Source organism: Macaca mulatta, chromosome 8 (genome assembly GCF_049350105.2).
Source record: "Macaca mulatta isolate MMU2019108-1 chromosome 8, T2T-MMU8v2.0, whole genome shotgun sequence".
In the NCBI taxonomy this organism is placed as follows: domain Eukaryota; kingdom Metazoa; phylum Chordata; class Mammalia; order Primates; family Cercopithecidae; genus Macaca; species Macaca mulatta.
The window spans coordinates 31986106-31995218 of NC_133413.1; positions in this window are offsets into that span (position 1 = coordinate 31986106).

The window sequence follows — 9113 nt, forward strand, 5'->3', positions numbered from 1 at the left end:
TTTACGCATAGTTAAGCTCAGGTTGCAAAGACAATTTTGAATGCTGGCTTTTTGTTGTTGTTGTTTAATATTACAGCATAAGCATTTTCCCATGTACTTAAGAACTCTTCTTAAAGACAGTTTTATAGGTTGCATAATATTCATTGCACTAAATTAGCTGTGATCCAGGCCTTATGTTTCCAGGAGGTTTGCTTTCATTATCCATGTCTTAAAGGGTTTCCCCCTGCAAGGAACTACTCCTCTGTTTTCTCCAAGGCAATAGGGAAGTCAGCAAAATCTTCATCCGTGCTCTCCGGGGGCCTCCACAAAACTTTAGTCAAGTGTATTTCAGCAGAGTTCAAGTTTAAAGACTTTCTTTTTTTGTTTTACTTCTTCCCTTGTCTTTATTGCTCACAATAAAGGGACTTATCCATTAGGGATTCCCAGGTGCTGTCACTGCTGATGGCTAAAAAGTATAATGTTTGAACGTTGATGTACTAGATAGAATAGTGCCCCCAACAACCCCACCTCAAAGCCGTATTCATCCAGAACCTCAGAATGCAACCTTATTTCAAATTAGGGCCTTTGCATATGTAACTCGGTAAAATGAAGCCACACTAGATTAGGGTGGGCCCTACATTCAGTGACTGGTGTCCTTATAAGAAGGCCATGTGAAGACAGAGACATACACACAAATGGAGATGGAGATGATGGAGACAGAGATTGGAGTGATGCATTTGTCTACAAGCCAAGGAGAGCCAAGGATGGTGGCCACTGCCAGAAGCCGGAAGAGAGGCATGGAACAGATTCTCCCTTAGAGCTCTGATATGATTTGGCTGTGTCCCCACCCAAATCTCACCTTGAATTATAATAATCCCCATGTGTCAAGGGCAGGGCCAGGTGGAGATAATTGAATAATGGGGGCAGTTTCCCCCATACTCTTCTCTTGGTAGTAAATAAGTCTCATGAAATTTGATGGTTTTATAAAGGGGGTGTTCCCCTGCACACGCTCTCTTGTCTACCACCATGTAAGATGTGACTTTGCTCCTCATTCACCTTCCTCCATGATTGTGAGGTCTCCCCAGCCATGCAGAACTGTGAGTCCATTAAACCTCTTTCCTTTATAGATGATTCAATCTCAGGCATGTCTTTATTAGCAGTGTGAGAACAGAAAAATACAGGCCCCTAAGAAGGAACCAACCCTGCTGACACCTTGACTTTCAACTTCTAGACTCCAGAATTGCAAGAGAATAAATTTCTATTGTTTTAAGCCACTTTCTTTGTGATCTTATTTTTATTTGAAACAGGGTCTCAGCTGGGTGCATTGGCTCACTCCTGTAATCCCAGCACTTTGGGAGGCTGAGGAGGGCGGATCACCTGAGGTTGGGAGTTCGAGACCAGCCTGACCAACAAGGAGAAACCCCCGTCTCTACTAAAAATACATAATTAGCCGGGCATGGTGGTGCATGCCTGTAATCCCAGCTACTCTGGAGGCTGAGGCGGGAAAATCGCTTGAACCTGGGAGGAGGAGGTTGCGGTGAGCCGAGATTGTGCCATTGCACTCCAGCCTGGACAACAAGAGCGAAACTCTCTCTCAAAAAGAAAAAAAAAAAAAAAGAAACAGCGTCTCACTCTGTCACCCAGGCTGGAATGCAATGGTGTAATTATAGCTCACTGCACCCTCCTGGACTCAAGGGATCCTCCCATCTCTCAGCCTTCCAAGTAGCTGGAACTACAGTAAGCGCTACCATGCCCAACTCTTTGTAAAATTTTTTGTAGAGATGGGATCTCGCTATATCGTCCAGGCTGGTCTCAAACTCCTGGCCTCAAGTGATCCTCTCGCCTCTGCCTTCCAAACTACTAGGATTATAGTGGTGAGTCACCACACCCGGCCCCTTTGTGATATTTCATTATGGCAACCCTTGCAAACTAAATACAATGGGCTGTGGCCTCAGAGGGACCTGGGTCTGAGCACAGCTCTGGCACTTGTGTGGAATAGAAGGGCCGTGGATCTGGCTGCCAGGGTCAGCAGACATCTGAGGGGATTCACAGAGACCACGTGCGAAGCCGTGAGCAAAGGGCCAAGCGGTGTGCAGGTGTAGGGGGTCACGTCCTTCTTGATCTCCCGACCTGCTGGCCATTTCTTTCTGGTCAGACAGAGAAAGGACCACAAAGATCCACTTCCCCCCACTTTTAACTGTATCCATATTCTTTCTAAGAGATTTAAGTCATTTGCCAGAATATACCTTTAATACAAAAAGCCTCCAGGTTGAAAATATGTTGGCTTTAAAGCTTTGGCTGTGACAAAGCAGATTACTTCAGAGCTTCATTTAGTCCTAAATTATTTATAGTGGATTTGCTTTGGGAATACACGTGTGCGCACACACACGCACACAGCCTTAACAGTGATCGCTATATTTTCCAATTAATGGAAATGCTAAAATGAGCATGAATTACCTTCATAATAAAAACATGTTTAGGCTGGGTGCAGTCGTTCATGCCTGTAATGCCAACATTTTGGGAGGCTAAGACAGGAGAATTGCTTGAGGCTAGGGGTTCGAGAGCAACCTGGGTGAGACCCTGTCTCTACAAAAAAAAATTAAAAAGTAGCTGGGTGTGGTGGCAGGGACCTGTAGTCCTTGCTACTCAGGAGGCTGAGGCAGGAGAATTGCTTCAGCACAGGAGTTCAACTCCACAGTGAGCTGTGGTTGTGCCACTGCACTCTAGCCTGGGTGACAGAGTGAAACCCTGTTTCTTAAAAAAAAAAAAATTGTACTTTATTTTATAGGAAGATGCTGTCTGCCACAAAAACTGATTGTGGATGGAGAGATTCCCTGTAGATGAGAGGCTCCAGGTGGGGAGGAAAATGTAAGTGGGATGTTGGCAATAACTTTTAATGTGTGACACCTGGGAACTTCTCAGGTCCAAGAAGTAATTGTCTTTAAGGTGCTGTGGGGTACCATGAGGTCCTGAGGCAAATGTGTAGAGAGGGTTGAATTCCCCTCGCGAGGGTGGGATGGGGGTGGTGTGAGATAGCAGAGTCTTGAAAGAGGTTGGTGACTCAGTATGACAATGGGCCAGAACAGCAAAGGAAAATACTTCTCAGTCTTTTCTTGGGCTGCTGTGAATGAGAACCAGGAGGGAAGGGGAGGTCTGTGGGCAGAGGAGAAAGCCTCTGGGGTTCACCACAAGAAGGCGGACCACACCTGCCCATAGCCTCCTTCGGCGTCCTCCGGAGGTCCCAATGTCCCTTTCTGTAATGGTTATCTCTGGTGGCTTAACCTCAAAACTTACTGGCTTAACACAGAAAGACACATTTATTATCTCAGGGTTTCTGCAGGTACGGAATTCGGGATTGAATTAGCAGGATAATTCCAACTTGAGGTCTCTCAGGAGGTTTTGGTCAAGATGTCAGCGAGGATTGCAATCATGTGAAAAATTGACTGGGACTGGAGGAGCCGTTTCCAAGGTGGATTGCTCACCCAGCTGGCAGATGTGCTGGCTGTTGGCAGGAGGCCTCAGTTCCTTGCTAGGTGGATGCCTCCATAGGGTTGGCTTTTCCCAGAGCAAGTATCCGAGAGGGAGCAAGGCGGACACTGCAATGTCTTTTATGACCTAGTTTCAGAGTCACACACACACACACAGAGTATCACTTACATAGTATCTTATTGGTTACGCAGGTTGACTCTATTCAGTGGGAGAGGGGGCTACACACACACACACACACAACACAGACAAAACCAAAAGGTGAGAGGGTCTCCTTGGAGGGTGCCATCTTGGAGGCCGGCTGCCGCATTCTCCATAGAACTAAGCCATGGGTGTACCTTCATCATTGGATCCATGGCTGGGACTGAATGCAGGGAAACCACCTCTGGGGCTGGGAACTTCCAAACCCTGAGCAACAATGTATTCTTTCTGAATCCTCAAAGTGAAGCATTCAAAATATGCCCAGACAAATGTTGAATTAGGGGGAATTCAACATTTCCCCCTAATTCTTTTGTTTGTTTGTTAGAGTCCTGCTGTCACCCAGTCTGGAGTGCAGTGGCGCAATCTTGGCTCACTGCAACCTCCACCTCTCGGGTTCAAGCGATTCTTCTGCCTCAGCCTCCTGAGTAGCTGGGACTAGATGCACCTGCCACCACGCCTGGCTAAAGTTTTTTTTTTTTGAGGTGGAGTTTCACTCTTGTTGCCCAGGCTGGAGTACAATGGTGCAATCTCAGCTCACTGCAACCTCCGCCTCCTGGGTTCAAGTGATTCTCCTGCCTCAGCCTCCCGTTTTCACCATGTTGGCCAGGCTGGTCTGGAACTCCTGACCTCAGGTGATCTGCCCGCCTTGGTCTCCCAAAGTGATGGGATTACAGGCATGAGCCACTGCGCCCGGATGCCCCCAACTCTTTTTAAATCATTTTTCCCTTTTGATATAAATTTTACATACCATGAAATGCTCATATCTTAGGTATACATCTGCCCAGTTTTGAATAATGCTTTACACACCAGGACTTAAATCCCTTTAGAAATATGGAAAGTGTCCTCGTGCTCCTTCCCAGTCAACTCCCCAGCCCTTGCCACACACACTCACACACTGAGGCAACAACTGTTCTAGTATCTTCCACTGTAGAGTTTTACATGCTCTAGAATTTCAAATTAATTGATCTTTTGTCTGATTTCTTTTCTTTTTTTTTCTTGAGATGGAATCTCACTCTGTCGCCCAGGCTAGAGTGCAGTGGCATGATCTCCGCTCACTGCAACCTCCACCTCTCAGGTTCAAGCCATTCTACTGCCTCAGCCTCCCAAATAGCTGGGATTATAGGCACCTGCCACCATGCCCGGCTAATTTTTATATGTTTAGTAGAGACAGGGTTTCACCATGTTGGCCAGGCTGGTCTCAAACTCCTGACCTCGTGATCCACCCACCTCAGCCTCCCAAAGTGTTGGGATTACAGGTGTTACAGGCATGAGCCACTGCGCCTGGCTGTCTGATTTCTTTTTTAATTAGCATGTTGATTAATCCATGCTGTCATGCACCAGTAATTTGTTTCCCCTAACTTTTTTTTTTTTTTTTTTTTGAAATTTTGAGCCTAGAGAAGAACTTAAATATAGTACCATGAAGCCCCCTGGACCCTTGACCTAGACCTCTACATCGTTAACATTCTGCCATACTGGCTTTCATTCTTTTTGTCTCTCTTCTTTTCTTTTTCCTGACCTACTTGAAAGTTGCACATACCAAGACACTTCATCCCTAAACATTTCAGTCCGTGCTCCAAACAACAAAGACATTCTCCCACACGACCACAATACCAGTATTATGCCTAAGATGTTTGATATTGGTACAACATTATTGTCCAACATAGAATCTGTGTTCAATTTCTCTCCTAATTCTTGTGTTTTCTTTTGAGATGGAGTCTCGCTTCGTCGCCCGGGCTGGAGTGCAGTGGTGCGACTGGCTCACTGCAGCCTCTGTCTCCTGGGTTTAAGCAATTCACATACCTCAGCCTCTCGAGTAGCTGGGATTACAGGCACCCACCACTATGCCTGGCTAACTTTTGTATTTTTAGTAGAGATGGGGTTTCAGCATGTTGGCCAGGCTGGTCTTGAACTCCTGACCTCAAGTGATCTGCCTGCCTCGGCCTCCCAAAGTGCTGGGATTACTCTCCTGATGTTCTTTAGAGAAGGGCAGGCACCCGTGGTAGGTAGTGTCGTGGAGTCTGGGAATACAGGGTCGGCTGCTCTGACCTTGACCTTCCTCTTTTGTCTTTCCCTTATTCCCCCGCTGCTCCCCACCTCCTTCCTCTCCCTGGGCATCCAGTGTGCACAGTGCTCTAGCTTGGGTAGCCACCCAGCTCTCCTGAACCTGCTCACGCCTCCTGAGCAGTTGATTTCAGCTCTATTTCTAGGAACTTTCCTTCCTTTTTTATCAGTGCCTGACCCCTCTGTGGTGCGCCCTGTGCCCTCTCATGCACCTGCCCCTGGGATCATTTGAATGAACTTTGGTAATGAACAGGAAAGATCTTGTCCAGTCCTGGGGTACCACAGACACTGGAAAATAGTCCTCCCGCCTCATTTTTTGTGTGTGTGTGGGGCTAGTCTAACTGCTTAAATAAACCTCTCTCAGTCTTCTCCCTCAACAATAAAGTACTGGGAAGTTTTTCTGGGCTTAAACACCACCTTCTGCCACACAGACACAGATACACGCACACACCCACACATGCACTCACATACACACACACACACTCTCACGCACTACACCAGCAGCCTCACACTCAGATCAATTCTCTCCCATCATCAGCCCAAGCCTCTGAGTCTCCATTAGGATGAAACAGGAGCTACTGAAACCCAACCAGGTAAATACTATGTTCAGAGGCAGAGCCGCAGCCCTCTGAGCTCTGTAGTCTCACTGCACCTTGCCCTTGGTAGACCTCCTGGCTAGCCCCAAGCTCCTACTGTCCCATCCAACCTCCCTGATCACTTGGTGGTAGGACAGAAACACATGCTTGGCTCCAGAGAGCAAGGACCTCCTATTTGCCACTCTAAATATTTATACTCGGTTCTGCCACACTTCCCTGCATTGGGGTGTTGAGGACATGCAGTAATGACCTTCTCGCTGCGGTTGGGAGGGAGAGGAAGGACGGGTTCAGGTTTGGAGTTAACAGAGCCAGTGGTGGACTGAAGGCCTGGCCCATCTTAGGGTTCTAGAGCCCAGGGAGCAGCATCGGACCCCAGCAACCGTAGACTACCTGCCTGCCTAGAAAACAGACAGTGACTGTGCAAAGGAGCTGGACCTTTTTTTTTTTTTTTTTTTTTTTTAAGGAAATCTTGCTCTGTCGCCCAGGCTGGAGTGCAGTGGCACGATCTCAGCTCACTGCAACCTCCGCCTCCCAGGTGCAAGCGATTCTCCTGCCTCAGCCTCCCGAGTATCTGGGATTACTAAATCAGCTACTATGCCTGGCTAATTTTTGCATTTTTTTTTTTTTTTAGTAGAGACAGGGTCTCACCATGTTGGCCAGGCTGGCCTCGAACTCCTGGCCTCAGGTGATCTGCCTGCCTTGGCCTCCCAAAGTGCTGGGATTACAGGTGTGAGCCACCACGCCCAGCCAGGAGCTGGACATTGAGTCTGAAGACTTCATTCCAGCCTCTGTTGCTGCCTGGGTCTGAAAGCCTGGCCTTGTCCAGCAGCTGGAACCAAGGACCCAGAAAGCTCCAGGTCCCTCTTCAATGCACAGACATGCGTGGTTATGAAAACATCTCAACATGTGGGCAGAAGCCTTTGGCCCCTTCTAGCGGCAGCTGCCTGCTCTTTGTAACTTCATTCACTGTAGGAATCGTGTGCCCCAAAAAATCTCTGTACAAACCACGACCGAAGGGTACCCCTCTTACTTTCAGCAGGGCTGAGTGTATTTATTTTAGACATTGGTTCAACTGGGCTTCTGGATGGCATGACAGCCACAGTGGAAATGCTGGTGTCCTGTTTCATCAACTCAGAGGTGGAGAGGTGGCCAGTTACCAGGGAAGTTACACAGGTTGGCCCTTCTCAGTGAGGGAGGGAGCTACACACAAACAGACAAAACCAGGAGGTGAGAGTGTCTCCTTGGAGGGTGCCAACCCAGAGGCAGGCTACCACTCTCCACAGGGTGCCATCTTAGAGGTTGGCTGCCACATTCCCCATAGGACTAAGCCATGGATCTATAGCTGGGAGATTTTGTTTTTGAGACAGGGTCTTGCTCTGTCCGCCAAGCTGGAGTGCAGTGGTGCAATCATAGCTCACTCCAGCCTCAAACTCCTGGGCTCAGGTGATCCTCTCACCTCAGCCTCCCGAGTAGCTGGGATTACAGGTGTGAGCCACCATGCCTGGCTAATTTCTTCATTGTTTGTAGAGACAGGGTCTCGCTATGTTGCCCAGGCTATCACCAGGTATTTTAAAAATGAACTCAAGGGACAGGCCTTGTCATTTAAAGAGGCCAGGAGAAGTGTTATCAGAAAAGGGTGCCAGAGTTGATGGGAGTGAGCCCACCTTGCATTATTTGCCATCAGTGTCACCCTTCAATGCTTAATCAAGCCCCACTTCCCCACATATGGGCTCTTTCCTAACCTCCGTCCCTCATTCAGATCTGTCTTCCCCTCACTTCTTTCTTTTTTTTTTTTTTTTTGAGATGGAGTTTCACTCTTGTTGCCCAGGCTGGAGTGCATGGCACGATCTTGGCTCACTGCAACCTCCGCCTCCTGGTGTTACCGGGAGTCCTTGCTCCCAGAGCTCCCAAGATGGTGGCCGGACACTTCCAAAATGGCGGCAGCCCACTTCCAAGATGGTGGTGGGCCACTTCCAAAATGGCGGCAACCCACTTCCAAGATGGTGGCAAGCCTCATGTTCTCTGACTTGGGGTTCTTGGCCTCATGGATTCCAAGGAATGGAATCTTGAGCCATGCGGTAAGTGTTATGGCTCTATTAGAAGCCCTGGGGTCACAGAAGAGAACCGTGGAACCCAGTGACTAGTGTTCAGCTTGATTAGGACGAACCCAGGAACTTAGCCATGCAGAAACAATGGCAAGCCTTTAGCCTGATCGGGAGCGGCAATGGGCACCTCGCTGGATCAGGAGCACCAGGGACATCCTGCCGGATCCGGAGGGATGGAAGTCAGCGGGGGGTCTGTGATGGTGGCAAACGGCAGTGGTGGACGGAGAGCAAAAGCTCAGCTTGAGCCCTAACAAACACGGACCAGAAGAGAGTGCAGTTGCAAGATGTAATAGAGTGAAAACAGAGCTCCCATACAAAGGGAGGGGACCCAAAGAGGGTAGCCCTTGCTGGTTCCAATGCCTGGGTTTATATTCCCATCATTGTCCCTCCCACTGTGCTCTCAGGCAGTAGATGATTGGCTATTTCTTTACCTCCTGTTTTTACTAATTAGCATTTTAGTGAGCTCTCTTTACTACCTGATTGGTCGGGTGTGAGCTAAGTTGCAAGCCCAGTGTTTAAAGGTGGAAGCATCACCTTCGCCGCTAGGCTTAGGGATTCTTAGTCAGCCTAGGAAATCCAGCTAGTCCTGTCTCTCACTGAGTTCAAGGGATTCTACTGCCTTAGCCTCCGGAGTAGCTGGGATTACAGACGCCCACCACCACGCACGGCTAATTTTTGTATTTTT